Raw genomic sequence first — 17,203 nt, 5'->3', positions numbered from 1 at the left:
CTTGAAGAAATCATTGCTAGTGGAATTTCGGTTCTTGCAAGTCAAATTCTTGAATTTATATTTGATTACAAGGACAAATATCATCATGAGACCTTCACATTGAGCAAGCAATTAATTATAATTTATTGTATGATTTAGGACATATAGCAAAGCATCTCCTTCTCGATAGAGATTACAATCACGAAAGTATTAAAGCATGCATCTAACAACTAGCATGCTAATTTAGAGGAATAATTACCTCAAAAAAGTACTAAAGCATCTTAATCCACTCAATTCAAGAAAAACAATTAAAAGTAATGATGTATATGTGATGACCCCACTTCCTCCTAAGGCGAACCAAAGGATTGGCGGGCCGCCTGTCCAACTCTCGCCAGGACTCACGCAAGCATTCTAACCCAAATCCTTTCGAAAAATAACCTAATCTATTACAAAACAATTCTCCCGAAGAAGGCCGTCACTAGAACCACATTAACTTCCGAGATAATAGTAATTTAATGTAGCCAATCGACGGCTCCAAAAAAAAAATCCCACGCGTTACGAACTGCGGAATAGAATCGTACCGTCCGAACTAAGAAAAAAATTCATACAACAAAATACAACAATCAAGCCAAGCATCCAAGTTAAGTTTTACACATTTTCCAGCTTCAAGTGGCAATCCAAAATAAAAAGTACATTATCCAAGTTAACGCACTACAGCCCACAAAAGTAGTCATAGTATCCAAATACATCCCAAAAGGAAAACATGAGTAAGTTTCAAAACTTTCAATTTCCAGAACCTGTTAAGGAAAACAAATAAACGTGAGGTGAGCTAAAACTCAGTGGTGCCCCAAAAACATGCATCTAAATAAACAATAGCAAGAATCAATATTGACTAGGGTAAACAAGTAGGAAAGCGGATAACAACACAAGGCAGGATACAGGGGCTCTCGGGGGCCATTTTCCTCGCTGGATCACCATTCATCGTAGTTGACCCTCCGTCAACTCTCACTACTTATAGTCCATGTAGATCCTCTCATTTTTACTCCTAACCCGTCACAGTTCTTACCCCTGTCCCGGGCCCGAACGCCAACTAAGGAAGCAGTATACTCGAGATATACCCTTAGAAATTGGGAGCAGTATACGTGAGTATACCCTCAGGAATTGGTCGAAGGATTCACCCAACGACGTTACTGCAGTTGGATTCAGGAGTCGAGGGATTCACCCAACGACGCAACTACATTTAGATTCGAGGATTCACGAGTCGAGAGATTTACCCAACGACGTTACTGCAGTTGGATTCAGAAGTCGAGAGATTCATCCAACGACGCAACTACATTTAGATTCGAGGATTCACGAGTCAAAGGATTCACCCAACGACGTTACTGTAGTTGGATTCAGGAGTCGAGGGATTCACCCAACGACGCAACTACATTCAAATTCACGAAAAAAAAATGTTTCACGCAAGTCACCACTCGAACGGCTAGTGCGATAAAATACACACTGCTCACTTCGATGGATCAAAAACTAGTTTTGCAAGTATCACATTTCAAGTCAAGAAAGCACTTTAACCAAGTAAGAATAGAACAAGCAGGGACACTCACCAAGAGTGAAGTTACTGATCAAGCTGGGAATCAAAATCTGCGTCCTCGCTAAATCCTAAAATACCAAATTTTAAAACTATAAGTTGGCTATACTAGTTCTAGGATTACGTAGGAAAATTATTCGCAGTATAGCTAGTTTATTTGCTTGGAATAAGTCAACAAACCATGTAGTATTAAAACTAGTAAAATACTTTGTAAAGTTTCTTTAATATTACTTTTCTTGTAAAAGTGTTACTAGAACAAATTTTATGTGAAATAATGTTTCTTACCGAACAAGTTTTTTGCACGTTTAGTTAAAATCGCTAAAATCTCGTGTTTTGGAAATTTCCTCTAGAAAACTAGCAAGGGACTGGTCTTGAAGAAAGAAAAGGAAATGAAACAAGACTTAGGGTTTTAAAAGCTAGAAAAGTTATTTTCTATAACTATCAAGGCTAGTTTAAGCTAAAGGAAAGTTGTCGGTTGGCAAAAATTTAAGGCAAACTACTAATTACTGAAGTTTATCGATTAATACTAGCATAAAAATATTTTTGATTAGCTTGATCAAAATTGCTCGAGTTCACAGGGTCGAATCGACTTTCACAGGTTCGATTCTATTTCGAAGTCACATTATAACCTAGATTTGCCAACAAATAAAAATCACTTTTCAATAGCAAATCACTAGGGTTTCGTCAATCATTAGCCCTAGGTTTCAATAAATTCATTTCTGATCAATAATAAAATGAATGACCAAGGCTTCGTCAATCATTAGCACTTGGTTTTGGCAAACCCATATCACATTTCAACTTAATCAAAATAAATATAAGGCCTCCAAGCAATTCTAGCAGTTAATTTCATCACACTTTAACGCTTATATAAAATCGTTCAAATGGCCAAGAGTTTCATCAATCATTAGCCCTTAGCATCCAACAATTAGTTCTTATAGCAATAAAGCTAACATTTCAAATGTTTAAATTGACTAACAGGTGTTTAAAACCAAGGACCAAATTTGCGACAACCTCATACTCAAGATCGCCTCCAATAATCTCATTACACGTACACCAATGCAGATTAAACATTTCACAATAGTTATATTCCAAAGTTATCCATTCCAGTACCGATAACTTCATCACAATATTACAGTCATAATAAAATCAAATTGTCACTCCAAAATGCACATGCAAGACCCTCTTAATATAGTTTAAAGTGAAATCAATGAACATAAGATATTTTACAGCTCGAAACAGCATTTTTAGAACTAAAATTCGCCACAAGAAATCTGGAAAATTCCTTTACTACCTCTATCAACTTGCTTGAAAATTTTCTAGGTCTACACTTCAACATTTTTGTTTAAATCTTCCAAAATATCCAGTGTTTTGTAGCTAAACAACTTACACAGCTTGAAGTACACATTTTTCATGCATTTCAAAACCATTATACTCCAAGGAAAATTCCAGAAATTCCCCAAAATTCCAGAAATTTTCCAGCTATCCTCGGATGATCCTGCCTGCATCAGATTTCTGTTTCATTTAATTTTTCTGGTTTAAACCAATTAATTAACTACATGCAGAGCTTACTTATTGGTTATAAGCTCAAAACAACAAAATTATACCAAATGAAGTTGCATTATTCAAGTCAAGCCCTCGGCAGTCTTAATGACTTGCGTTCATCAGAATTTTCTTTCCTAAACCACTCATCCGGCTGCCTAAAATCAACCTGCATGTTCCTAGATGGCTTAATCTTCTTGTTTTTGATTGGTTAAACATATAATTAAGCTCAGATTGTCACAGGGAAACAAAAATAAAGCTGCATTATCAAATTAATTCTCGAAAATTCTGATTTCTCAAGCGCATCAGAATTTCTTCTTCTAAATCACTTATCCGAATGCTTAAAATCCACATGCAAGGCCCTAACCATATTAATCATCCAAGCTTTAATTAGCTAAACATAATTACAGCTCCGGATTATCACAAGAAAGCAGGTTTACTCCAACATTTCTTAATCAACTTTCGGCCGAGTCATTTTTCTTCCCAAGACAGGTTTTCCTCATGCTTCAGATTCATTATCCGGATGCATAAATCGACATGCATGGTCTTAATCATCATGTTTTCACGTAGCTAATTCCATTTTTGTGCTCAGATGGATATAAATAAACAAATTAGAATCTGCATTTTTCGATTTAACTCTTGGCCGAACCAAATTTGCGCACTTCAGGTTCTTTTCTCTTTCTTTTAACAAAAAAAAACATTATTCGAGGGTTTTAAAATCAACATGCAACCCATAACCGACTTCTTTAGCTAGTGGTTAGATAAATAATCACCAGCACAGACTCAGCTTACTTCGAATTAATGGACTGATGGCTACATTATCAAATCTCCAGCCCACGGAAGTTTCTATTCATCAAAACAGGTTTTCTCAAGCTTCTGATTTCAACATTCGATCGAATAACTCTACATGCATGCTCCTAATTAACTCAATCAACCTCTAACTAGTTTAATCCAGCTCAGAAATTACCTCAGCTCGCGGACAGATCAGAAAAATTTCTGCAGCTCGCGGTTTTCTCCTCCCTTGCTCTCGGATGCAGCTCACTCTTTCTTCTCAATCGATACACACGAGGTGAAGGTGGAGTGCGGTGGTGGTTTGAGATGCAGGAATGAGGAGGGTGGAGAGAGAGGGAATGTCTCGCGGTTTTTGAGAGGGAGGTTGAGTGAATGAGGTGATTGAGTGTGGGGTTGGTGAAGGTGCGGGTTGGCCGAATGGAGAGGTGGTAATGATGTTGTCCGGAATGCGTTGGGATTGCATGGTGATTTTGTGGGATTGTGAAGGGTATTTTAGACTTTTCACTTTTCCTTCTAATGACCACTTAACCCCTTGATTCTAGCATAATCTCACGAATTATCCCTAAGAGTGATTTAAACTCCTAATAATGTACTAATCCCACAAGGATTTCGATTATCGAAACTTTTACGTCCTACGTATACCTAGTATACTTAAACCATTTTTATCGAAAATTTATCGATTACATTTTAGTATTAAGGTTCCTAGTAATTCCTAACATTATTTAGCGATTAAATTAGTTATCAGAATTTTTCATTATTTATTCTCAAGAAATAGAGTTAGTCTAACTCGAAATTTATTGATTTAGTATAATAAGGTCAAAGGAAATAATAATTTGATACAAGCGGGTCAGTTTGCACATAAAAATTATTTTTACGCACTTTTTGTGAAACAAAGAAGGATAAAACTATAATTTATTGCAGGTTAAGAAATGCAAATGAAATATGAAATGATATTTGTCTATATGCATTTTCAGGGTTCTCACATCCTCCCCTCCTTACAATGAATTTTGTCCTCAAAATTCACACTTTCGAAAGAAATAAATCGGAATACTTTTTCTGCATTTCTTCTTCTGATTCCCAAGTTGCTTCCTCTAATCTATGATTTCTCCACAGAATCTTCACCAGAGGAATTTTCTTATTTCTCAGTTCCTTTACGTCCCTTTCCAAAATCTTGACTGGTCCTTCTTCATACGTTAACGTCTCATCCACCTCAATTCCTTCCAGTTGCAACACATGACCTGGGTCGGGATAATATTTCCTAAGCATGAAGACGTGAAATACATCGTGAGCCTTGGCCATGCTTGCAGGTAGCTTCAGCTGATATGCTACATTCCCGACTCGTTTCAAAATTTCAAAAGGTCCGATATATCTTAGCTTTAGTTTCTTACCTTTCTTAGATACTACTCCGCCCTTCAAGGGTTTAACTCTTAGGAGAACTTTGTCTCCTACTTCGAATTCCAAATCTTTCCTCCTTGTGTCGGCGTAGCTCTTTTGTCTACTCTGGGCAACTTGAAGCCTTTCTCTAATCAATTTTACTTTCTCCTGGACTTCTTCTATCCAAGGTATCGCTGTTGGATCTACGACTTTCTTTTCTCCAATTTCATCCCAATGAATTGGAGATCGACACCTTCTCCCATACAACGCTTCATAAGGTGCCATCTGAATTGAAGTCTGATAACTGTTATTGTATGCGAATTCCACTAAGGTCATATATTGACTCCATTTACCTCCAAAATCTAATATACATGACCTCAGCAGATCCTCCAAAGTTTGAATTGTCCTTTCCGACTGCCCGTCAGTTTGGGGATGATACGCAGTACTAAATTTCAACTTGGTCCCCAAAGACTCTTGAAATTTCTGCCAGAAACGCGAGACGAACCTTGGATATCGGTCAGATACAATACTTACAGGAACACCATGTAATCTTAGGATCTCTTCTGTGTACAACTTGACCAATTTTTTCAAAGAGAAACTCATGCTCACTGGTAGGAAATGTGCAGACTTAGTGAGTCGGTCAACTATTACCCAAATTGCATCAAATCCTTTTTGGCTTCTAGGCAATCCTGTTACAAAATCCATTGTTATATGTTTCCATTTTCATTCAGGGATTTCTAACGGTTGCAATAAACCAGAGGGCTTCTGATGTTCAGCTTTTACTTGTTGGCAGATCAAGCATCTCTGTACAAACTCTGCCACGTCCTTTTTCAAACCTTCCCACCAGTATAATCCCTTCACATTATGATATATCTTGGTCACACCTGGGTGTATAGTATACTTCGATCGATGTGATTCTTCTAAAATTCCTTTCCTTATCTCTTCATCTGCCGGAATCACAATTCGATCTCGAAACCTCAATACACCTTCAGACCCTAATTTAAAGTCTAGGGTTTCCCCTTTTTGCACTTTCTCCAAATTCTTCTGAATCATAGGGTCCGTTTTCTGGGCCTCCTTAATACGCTCTAGTAATGGTGACTTCAACGATAAGTTTCCAAATAAAACCTTCAATTTCTCCAAGCGAGGGTTCCAACCAATTATTTCTTCTAACATGTCCCACTCTTTAACCATTAACCCTGCTACTTGGGCCTTTCTACTTAGAGCGTTAGCTACCATATTGATTTTTCTTGGGTGGTAATTAATCGAACAGTCATAGTCTTCCAGAAATTCTACCCATCGCCTTTGTCTCAAATTTAGTTCCTTTTGGGAGAACAAATACTTGAGACTCTTATGGTCCGTATACACGTCAAAAATCACACCGTACAAGTAGTGTCTCCATTTCTTTAAGGCGAAAATTACTGCAGCTAGTTCTAGGTATGAGTTGGGCAGTTTTGTTCGTGGGATTTCAATCTCCTAGAAGCATAGGCAACTACCTTACCCATTTGCATTAAGACACATCCTAGACCTTCTCTGGATGCATCGGAATACACGACATAACCTTCTCCTCCATCAGGTAATACCAAAATATGAGCGGATGTTAAACGCTTCTTTAACTCCTGAAAACTTGACTCACACTTCGGAGTCCAAATAAACTTAGTCCCTTTCTTGGTTAGCTCGGTCATAGGTCCTGCAATCTTCAAGAAATCCTGGATAAACCGCCTATAATAACCTGCTAGTCCCAAGAAACTTCTAACTTCAGTTGGAGTTTCTGACTGTTTCCAATTCATAACGGCCTCAACTTTTGCCGGATCCACGGCAATCCACTCTTTGGAAACTTTATACCCTAGAAATGAAATCTCATCCAGCCAAAACTCACACTTACTGAATTTGGCATATAACTTATGTTCTCTTAGTATCTGCAAAACTACTTCCAAGTGCTTAACATGTTCCTCTCGAGTTTTGGAGTAAATCAAGATATCATCTATGAAAACCACTACAAACTGGTCCAGATACTTCTTAAAGACTCTTTGCATTAGGTCCATGAAAGCAGCTGGTGCGTTGGTTAATCCGAAAGGCATGACTGCGAACTCAAAATATCCATACCTTGTACTAAAAGCAGTCTTGGGTATATCCTCCTTCTTAATTTTTAACTGGTAATACCCTTGCCTTAAATCCAGCTTAGAGAAGACCACTGATCCTTACAGTTGGTCGAACAAGCTATCAATCAACGGTAGAGGGTATTTTTTCTTAATTGTAACCTCATTTAACCCTCGGTAGTCGATACATAGTCTCAAACTTCCGTCATTTTTCTTGACAAAAAGAACGGGTGCTCCCCATGGTGAGTCACTCTCTTTCACGAAACCTTTCTCCAACAAATCCTGCAGTTGAATTTTCAACTCCTTTAGCTCGGCAGGAGTCATTCGGTACGGAGTCTTAGAAATTGAAGCCGTTCCAGGCATCAAATCAATCTTAAATTCCACTTCTCTTTCCGGCGGTAGAGTCTTTAGCTCTTCGGGAAAAACATCCAAAAATTCCCGTACCACTGGTACATCTTCTAATTTCACTTGATCACTGGGAGCATTAATCAAGAAGGTTAAGAAACCTTGCGCTCCTTTAGACAACATTTTCCTTGCCCGAATTCCTGAGATCATAGCAGACGATGCTAACTTACCCTTAACATCTAACCTCAGGGTTGTTTCTCCAGGTATACAAAATTCTATCACTTTCGCTCGGCAATCAAGCTTAGCATGATACTGGCCTAGGAAATCCATTCCTATGATAACATCGTACCCTTTTATGTCCAGACTGATTAGATCCACTAGCATTTTACGCTCTCCAATTTAGAATTCACAATTCTTATAGGCTAAGCTAGTGATTATCTTCTTATTACTCATTGGTGTCCTAACTTCAAGATCGAAGGGTAATCTAACAGGTTTCACATCTATTCCAGACATAAAAGATGGATTTACGAATGAATGGGTTGCACCAGGGTCAATTAACACTTTAGCTAATCGATGAAAAATCGGAAGTGTACCTTCCACAACTTTCGAGAAATCAGGTACAGGTTGGTCATCTATAGCATACACTCTGGCAGGAACTGTCGGCCGGCTTTCTCCAGATGTGTTTGGCCTAGCGTTCGGAGTAGTCCCTTCCTGCACTTTTGGACAACCAGAAATTTGGTGCTCAATACTTTCGCACCTCAAGCACTTTCCTTGCTTCTTCCAGCAACCGTCTATAGTATGACCAGGTTTCTTACAATAGGCACAAGTCACTTGGGGAATTATTGCTCAACCTCCCGACGAGGTGTTCCTAGGTTGTCCCCTTCCATTCGGTCCCACTCTAGTTCCATTATTTCGTCCCCCTGCATTCCTTGCCCCGGTTCCTCTTGCTTGTGCGCCTCGTGATGCTCCAGGACTAGTCACTCCAATGGTTCCTCTGCCCACTTTGGCCGGTGGAGCATTTCCATATGCCGGCTCCCGACTACTGCTAGGAGCAAATCTTTTCTTGGCCTGAAAAGATTTCACTTGAGCTCTAGCTACTTCAACTCTCTGGGCTCTCTCGACGGCATCTGCGAAAGTGTCTATCCTCACGGCAACTAAACCTTCCTGTATTTCCACATTCAACTCCTGCGCGAACCTTCTGACACGCCTTTGCTCCGTGGCTATCAATTCAGGAGCAAAGCGGGACAGTTTCGTAAATTGGACCTCATATTCGGCGACACTCATCGTCCCTTGCTTACATTTTATGAAGTCGTCCTCTCTCTTCTCTTGAATGAGAGGTGGAAGAAATTTGGCATTGAACTCTCTTGTGAAGTTCGCCCAAGTCCTTGGAGTATGGTTCGTGTCCCAGGTAACCCTTACCAGATTCCACCAGGAGCGAGCAGCTCCCTCAAATTAAAATGTGGCAAAAGTCACATGTCGTTCCTCCGCATAGTTTAAGGCTGCGAAGATATCCGTGATTCTCTCCCACCAGCCTTCAACTGCTTCCGGTTCAGGTCCCCCATAAAATTTGGGAGGTCCAAACTTTAGGAATCTCTCTAAGGCCCGATCCTCCGCTTCGGCTAGGCCTCCTTGGCGGTGCATTGGTCCAGAGGCTTGGTGTTCAGTCAAGCGCTCTAAGACATCAGTGATACGGTTGATTGCAGTGGCCACTTGATCTCCGGCCAGACCCTCTTGCCCTTGGTTTTGATTGACCTCCGGCTCCCTATCACCACCCGCTTCCGGGTGTTGCCTAGTGGGTCTCCCACGGCTCCTTCCTATCACCTGGCGATCCATAGCCTAACTATGCCTATTACGGAAGGATAAGACAATCAGGTGAAAGTATTACCTATCTACGATTATTATTATTCTCTTTGTGATTAAAATCAACATGAAAATGGAGGGGAAGGAAATGAAACACTTAACATATATTTCCGCGGGGAAGTCATACAAATAGCGGGTTGGGATATTCCCAAAAGTAAGGCACATAAGTTAGCAAAAATACATACAGATAATCCCTTAAATAAAAAAAAAATTAGGGATATAGTGTCTCGAAAGCAAGTCATCCACCTAGATAAAATTTGATGACTTAACAAATGTCCCCCTTTCCTAACCCTACATATCTAGAGTAAACAGGTCAGTCCTAACCTAACCCTGGGCAGGGCTATCCGGAGCAACGTCCTCCTCCGGATCCTCCTCCGGGTCCTCCTCTGCACCTGTCTGCTCGCCACTCTGAATAAAGCTAGTGGCCTCGTCCATCATCATTGCGGCATCAGCCCTGATGCCGGCACTCCTATCACGCATCCTCTCGGCTAGTCGAGTCGTCCTAAGCTTCTGTCGCTTTATCTCCAAACGAGCGGCCTCCAACTTAGCGTGCTCAGCGGCTAGCCTACTCTCCAAATTGGCTATGCGGTCGAACTGAGTATCCACCATAATACTCAGCTCCTCCACGTCCTGGGTCAGGGTATGGTTGGCGTCCCACAAGTGGCAGCGCTCATCATCCAGGGATAATACCAAGTCGTTGGGATACGCGTGTGTGGCTCTACACTGGCATCTAGGGTGCCTATCAGCGGGTGAGTATCGAACTCGATCTCCTCTACCTCGAGGCCTATAGGAAATGGATCTCAGCGGCTCTACGTGTCCATTGGACGTTCCACTACCGTTAGCATGTCCATTACTATTCTCCATACCTGCAAAGTAATCAAAACTTAAGGGTTAGAACTTAGATAACTAACTGGATCGGATATTACTTAAGATATATCTAATAATCTCAATTCTTATTTCTAAAGAGGATTAGGGTTTCTAACGCATCTAATATATCTCTCAGATAACTTTTCTAACCTAGGCTCTGATACCACCTGTGACGACCCCACTTCCCCCTAAGGCGGCCCGCCAACCCTTTGGTTCGCCTTAGGGGGAAGTGGGGTCGTCACAGTACATACTTTAGATTTGTAGCCAAATAGTTTTAAGTAAATAGTTAAACATATTGGCAAATCAAATGAAGTGAAAAATTGTCTAAATGGAATAGTCAATAAAGGAGCAAACGATTTGAAAATTACCCTAACTAATAGTTAAAACAATAAAAGAAGTAGATGCAATCTATAAATGAAAAAATTTATGATGATAAACTTATTTTAAACCATAAATAACAATTAACAAATGTGGTCTCTTCCTTATCAAACTTGTCTAACATGGACAATTGAATTAAAATATTAAAAAATTATTGCACATACAACTTGTAATAGTACAGATTTTTTACAACCAAAAAGTAGATTGGTTAAAGAAAACATACCTATTGAAAAAGGTGTTGTAAAATGGGGAAGAGGAGTAGCTAATATAGCAACATCCGAATTCAATATGCTGCACGATTGTGGTGGAACAAAACTTATAAGTAAATGAAATAAATTTGAATAGATGGGGCTTACTATGGTAACGGCCGAGAAACCAGACTTCTCTACTAATTGACATTAATTGTGTCTTAACATCTATATATCATAACTTTGCAAATAACTAATGAGAAAGGTTTTAAGAAATTAAAAGACTTAGATGTTAATACAATTAAATGATTAGAAGGGCTTTTATGTAATTTCACTAAAACACAAGTAAACACAAGTTGAATTTAGTTGTACCCAATGTTTAATCAGATATCAAACACTGTCACATATCAAACTTACCGTTAGCTTTAAATGTTTAAAAGGACATCCAAGTAATTACAACAAAACTAAATTAGTTATAATGACTCATATTCAATACTCTAATTGCACTTCAAACACTCTCACATTTCCAAAAAAGTCCCACACTTGCGGGTGAAATTCAAGCTCTAAACTCATTCTTATATAGTATAACTAGGAGGGGAATGTCCGCACATCGCGCGGGTGCTTGGTGCTTGTGGTTAAAGAAGATTTTACGGTAGTTCAAGCGAATATCAAAAAACTCACGCACATTGAGTAATAATATGAAGTAACAAAATATCTAATGTATACTGGAAGATGGAGAAGGAAATTATGCATGCTATCTTGCTCAGTTCATATATTTTGAAACAAACACTTGTATATGAGCTTTTCATTAACAAGACTAAATGAACTTTAAACAGATACCCAAATGATTAATGGTAATAAACAAAGTGATTATCCACTTAAAGATGCATCTACACAACATTCTTGTTGATGAAAGTAGCCAACTTTTTTAGCAACGACAAAGTCTAACCTCAAAAGGTTTGGTTCCATTCGAGAATTCAGCAATGGATCATCAACCCCCTTAGATTTTGGGTGAACATAGGCCTTTACATGTAATTTCATTAACTAGATACTAATTAGATCTTTCCCCCAAAAATAAGGACAATTGAGAAAAATCACATCAAGATCGAAGCCGTCTAGTATCTCCAACCAAACCCTTGATGCCATGTTATGTGTTAAATTGCCACTAGCACTATCCCCACCAAAAAACACCCTATCAAAGCTAGCATAATCCCTAAGTCATACCTCAGGACCCTCGCCATTTGAATGAGGGGCAACCTATTTGACTGCAATCTAAAAATCTTCATAAGCAATAGGCAAAAGATGCTCAGAGGCGAGCCGATAGTTAATTGAAACTGCTACAACACCAGCTTCTGCAACTACTACATTAAGGTGTGCGTGATATGTAGGAGAGAAGGCAGATTTGATCAAAAAGCTTCCACCATATAAGTAGACCAAAAGAAGAAGTTTTGTATCTCTAAATCTATTCCAACATAACCACATCATTTTAATTGTATAGAACAACCAACTTTGTGGGGAAACAATAATATCAACATTAAATTGTGCTAACAGAGTATCCAATTTTGGAATGAAAGCATTTAGCTAACAATAGAAATTACGATTTTACAAAGCAAATTATACCATTAAAAAAAAGAATGAAACCTCACATCCAGTTGAACTACCAAGAATAACTTCACCAGTGAACCATATTGAAATCTAGAATACAATGGCAATACAAATAGGTATTTATCGGAAGACAAAAGTGTGACGGCCCCACCTCCCCCTAAGGCGAACCAAAGGGTTCGACGGACCGCCTGCCCAACTCTCGCCGGGACTCAGTCGTTCACTACGGTCCTCAATTAAATTATAATATAAATCTCAAATATACATCAAATATTCCACAAATTCAATTGCGCTACAAACTAAAACCTCAAGAGATACAAGAAATACTAATTTTTCGAATAAAACAAAGGTTCTCAATTCTCACATAAGTACAAGTACAATCGCAGTCTCAAATATTACACAAGGTCGAACTAAAACTTCAACGGTACAGGAGATAATCCAACCATTCACATGGAGCACTTTAATATCAATGCTTCCGTCGCTTTAAGTCCTGTGGAGGGGAATAAAATAGTTTTGGGGTGAGCCAGAAACTCAGCGAGTAACCAGTAAAATCAGTAATCAAATATATTTCACAATAATGCATTTCGATGATGTTCTGATTCCGAGATCAAATGTACGTATTTTTGCTCTGATGAGCCAGTGAAATCATTGCACTTAACATCCAACGCTCAAATAGATCATTTAACGTTAAACAGTAGAAGGGAGCCCGTTGGTGCTCCAGATGAACATAAACAAGTGGTGGAGACGTTGGTGTTCAGCACAAGACTCCCCAAGAACTTATTGAAACCAAATCATGTCATAAACTCCCATGCAAGCACGCATGATATGCAATTGAGTAAAGAATGCAGAAAATAGTTCATAAGTAGCTTTGAAAATAGTTTAGGGTCACTCACCACCACGGCTCATGAACCTCATCCATTATGGACAGTTTCGTAGATCAAACTCAAGCCCTTCAACTCAAACTCAAAGCAATAGTATGCTTTCAAAGATCGGACAGCATTTTCCCTTAATTCCTTCACTTCCATCCTACAATCAAACACCAATCTCATCCCAAAATCAAATACAACTTCATATACAAATCATAGGCTATAAAACACCTTTCGGCATAACAATCACAACCGAAGCCACACTTATCGGATTAAAACTAATCTTATAGCGTTTCGAAGCCAAGACATATACCTACATTCCTTATGAAGACCTCTAAAGCCAACTCATGCATTTTCATGGTCAAAAATGGAAATCTCCACGAAAACAGAAATCTGTTCGCGAAACAGGCTCATGGGCAGTCAAGGGTATTTCGGTCATTTCATAGGCTACGGTGATCGGATCGAGTTGAAATTTTACAGAAAGCTAGTTAATACCATTCTCTACAACTTTCATGTTTTAACCTAAACCTGATTCGGCCTTTAACATACTCAAACAGAACCAGACAGAACAGGGCAAATTGAAAACATTAAACTGGAATTTATGCACTCTAGCTGAAATTTCTTCAGGCAATCAAAACTAACATACTAAAGCTTCATTTCACATCATCTTATGCTATCATTCCATGTCCCAACAACAATCATCATATAAAATCAGAAAAATCACCAAAAATTCTAAAATTTGTCAAACTCTACTTTAAACCCTAAAATCTTCCACAAAATAATCTATTTAGCCACTACAACCCACTAATCAACCATTATGAAAGCAAAGAAGGAACTTTCTTAGAAACTTACCTCAAAAACTCAAGAAAGCTAGCAACTTAGGTCTTCCCTTTCCAAAACAACTCCATTAACCTCTTTAATCCTCCCTAGCAAAACGTTTCTATGGAGTAATTTGAGTTTCCAATTGTTGGAACTTAAGATTTGGTTGGGATTTGAAATTGAAGATGAAACTTTTCCTCTCTTTCTTTCTCTCAAGTGGTCAGCCAAGAAGGAAGAAGAAATGGGATATTTTTTGTCAAATTTTTGGTATTTAGTAAAGGTAAGAAAGTTATGTCAAAGTCTAACTCCAATCGGGTCGCGACACCTAGCACCTTTTAATGTTATTCTCATCCTCTTGTCTCCCAATACAAATTAATCTAACTAACCACCAATTATCTCTTAGCACCTGGTAAAATAATAACACTTAGCACAAAAATCACTTAATCTCCAAAATTTTATCGCACTAGCAGGTCCCACGTCTATAATGCACTTCCAATATAACGTACACTAACTTGTACCAAGAAAATGACTTGAAAACTATTTTCACTTATAAAAATGTATAAAACTTTAATATTTTAAAGGACAGTATAAAATGTAGGCAAAGAAATAAAATAATACTTAGAAACTGTGAAAATTTTCGGGTTCTCACGGAAAGGAACATAACGGAAGAATGTGAAGAGGTAAACATTTGAAGAATTGAAGTTGAAACTAATGCTCAATCATAAATTCCTTAATAAACCACATTGTCCTTGCTTTAATTGAGATGAAAATGACGTTTGAAGTTCTTCAAATTATAATAGCAAAGTAATAGTAATAATTGATACAAACCAAAATGAATGTCTCTGCAAGGACATTTAAGTAATTACACCAATAAAGAAGCTATTATAGGTTGTACCCATTGTAGAAAAGATGACCAAATAATCTCACATTTCCAAACTACCCAAACCTTTGAACAAATCATCATTGCATCTTTTAGAATACAAGGATATTTCAATAAACACAATAATACACATGCTATCTAAAGTAGTACCCAATACTATAACTACACTCAAAACAACCTCACAATCCCAAATATCCCTATTCTTGCAGTTGAAATTCAAAGCCATTCTTTGACCCAAACTCATTCTTATATAGTATAAGGATATAATAAGGCTATTCATGCCATTTTGAAATTGCATACTTTTATGAATCAATCCAACTGCTTATACTAGATTCATACGATTGTACTTATGCTAAAGCTAAAATTACTATGTGCATCACTTTTTTCACCTATTAAATTATATTGGAGTGGAGAATAATATGTTCATCTTTTTTTTCCTCCTACAAGTTTTACGTTTTGAAAAGGGTAAATTTTGACATTCAAACGATTGTACTTGTGCTAAAATGGAAATTACTATGTTCATCTCTTTTCTTTTGCCTAAAAAACTATACTGAAGTGGAGAGTAATATGCTGATCTCTTTTTTCTCTACAAATTTTACCTTTTAAAAAGGGTAAATTTTTGACATTCAAGGGGAAGAGACACACATTTTCACTCACCATATGACCTTTCCGGTCAACATCCATTTGGTCTCTTGATCACTATCAAAACTTTAAGTTTTGTTGTGGGCAAGGAGTTAAGGGTTCAAATCTTATCTCTCATCGATTACTATGTGTAATTTGCCACTTCAATGGCTTCCTCTAATAGTGTTTTCCATAGGTTAGGTTTCTCCTCCCCCTAAAATAGGATAGGATAGGATAGACTATGGGCCTATTTGGAACTCAAGTTTTTGGCCAAGTTTTTTAGTTACTAGTTTTTTAACAACTTTAGTTACAGGAATCCAAAAAAATTTATTAAACTTTTTAACCTACACATTTCGAAATATTTAATACTCAAAAAAATTTCTCTTTTCTTCTTCTTGCTCCTTCACCCGATCCATCACACCTTCATCCCCCGTTCATAGAAGCCTAGTACCGAGGGTTGAGAGAAACGTAGGCCTAAGATCTGCATACCAGAGGGAGGCTGCAAAAGCGATCTTTGATGGGGGTTCTGCAAAATATCTCTACTAGGGATGTGCTGGGTCAAGCATCCCATGATGCTGCTCTTCTTTGCATTTCCTCCCTCCCTGCCTTTGTCGACCAGCAAGCACAGCTGAACGAGTTGGAAAAAGTGCAACAACAGATACCTCACTGATTAAGAAGCATTATCAGAATAATTATTAAGGCTTTCTCCAATTCTGCCTATTTCCTTTTTCTTGCTTTGACAATTTCACCAGAGCGGCTTTGTCCCTTTCTTTTTAAGAGGACCTTTCACTCACAATCATCCGTGGTTGCCGGTTCTCTGGCTTCGGGAGGGAGAAGGGGAGGGTGAAGGGGAGTAGAGAGGGAGAGGGAGAAGAGGGGAAGAGAAAAAGAAAAAAAAATTGGCTTCACCATGGCTGTTGGTTCTTCAAAGCTGGAGGCAGAGGTGGCGGGGGAGGGAAAAGGAAGGGGGAAGGAAGAAGAAGAAGAGAGGAAAGAAAAGAAAAAGGAAAGAAAGAAAAAGAAAAAGAAAGAGAAAAAGGAAAACTTAGCCGCAATTTTGGACCATCTGCGTTCTTTAATGTTGGAGCAGAGGTGACGGGGGAGGGAAGGGAAAGGGGGAAGGAAGAAAAAGAAGAAGAAGAGAGGAAAGAAAAGAAAAAGGAAAGAAAGAAAAAGAAAAATAAAGAAAAAAATAAAGAAAAAAAGAAAAGGAAAAAAAAGTTTTTCATCTTAAAATTTTTTTCAAAAATTTCTACAATAGACTACAGTAAAGTTTTAAACAAACTTCCAAAAAACTCAGGTTCCAAACGGGACCTATGGGCCTGTTTGGAAGTCAGGTTTTTGGACAAGTTTTTACTTACAAGTTTTTTAACAACTTTTGCTACAAGAACCCCAAAAAACCTTCTCAAAAT

The sequence above is a fragment of the Coffea arabica genome, chromosome 8e, assembly GCF_036785885.1.
Source record: "Coffea arabica cultivar ET-39 chromosome 8e, Coffea Arabica ET-39 HiFi, whole genome shotgun sequence".
Classification (NCBI taxonomy): Eukaryota; Viridiplantae; Streptophyta; class Magnoliopsida; order Gentianales; family Rubiaceae; genus Coffea; species Coffea arabica.
This window is presented reverse-complemented; position numbering follows the sequence as displayed.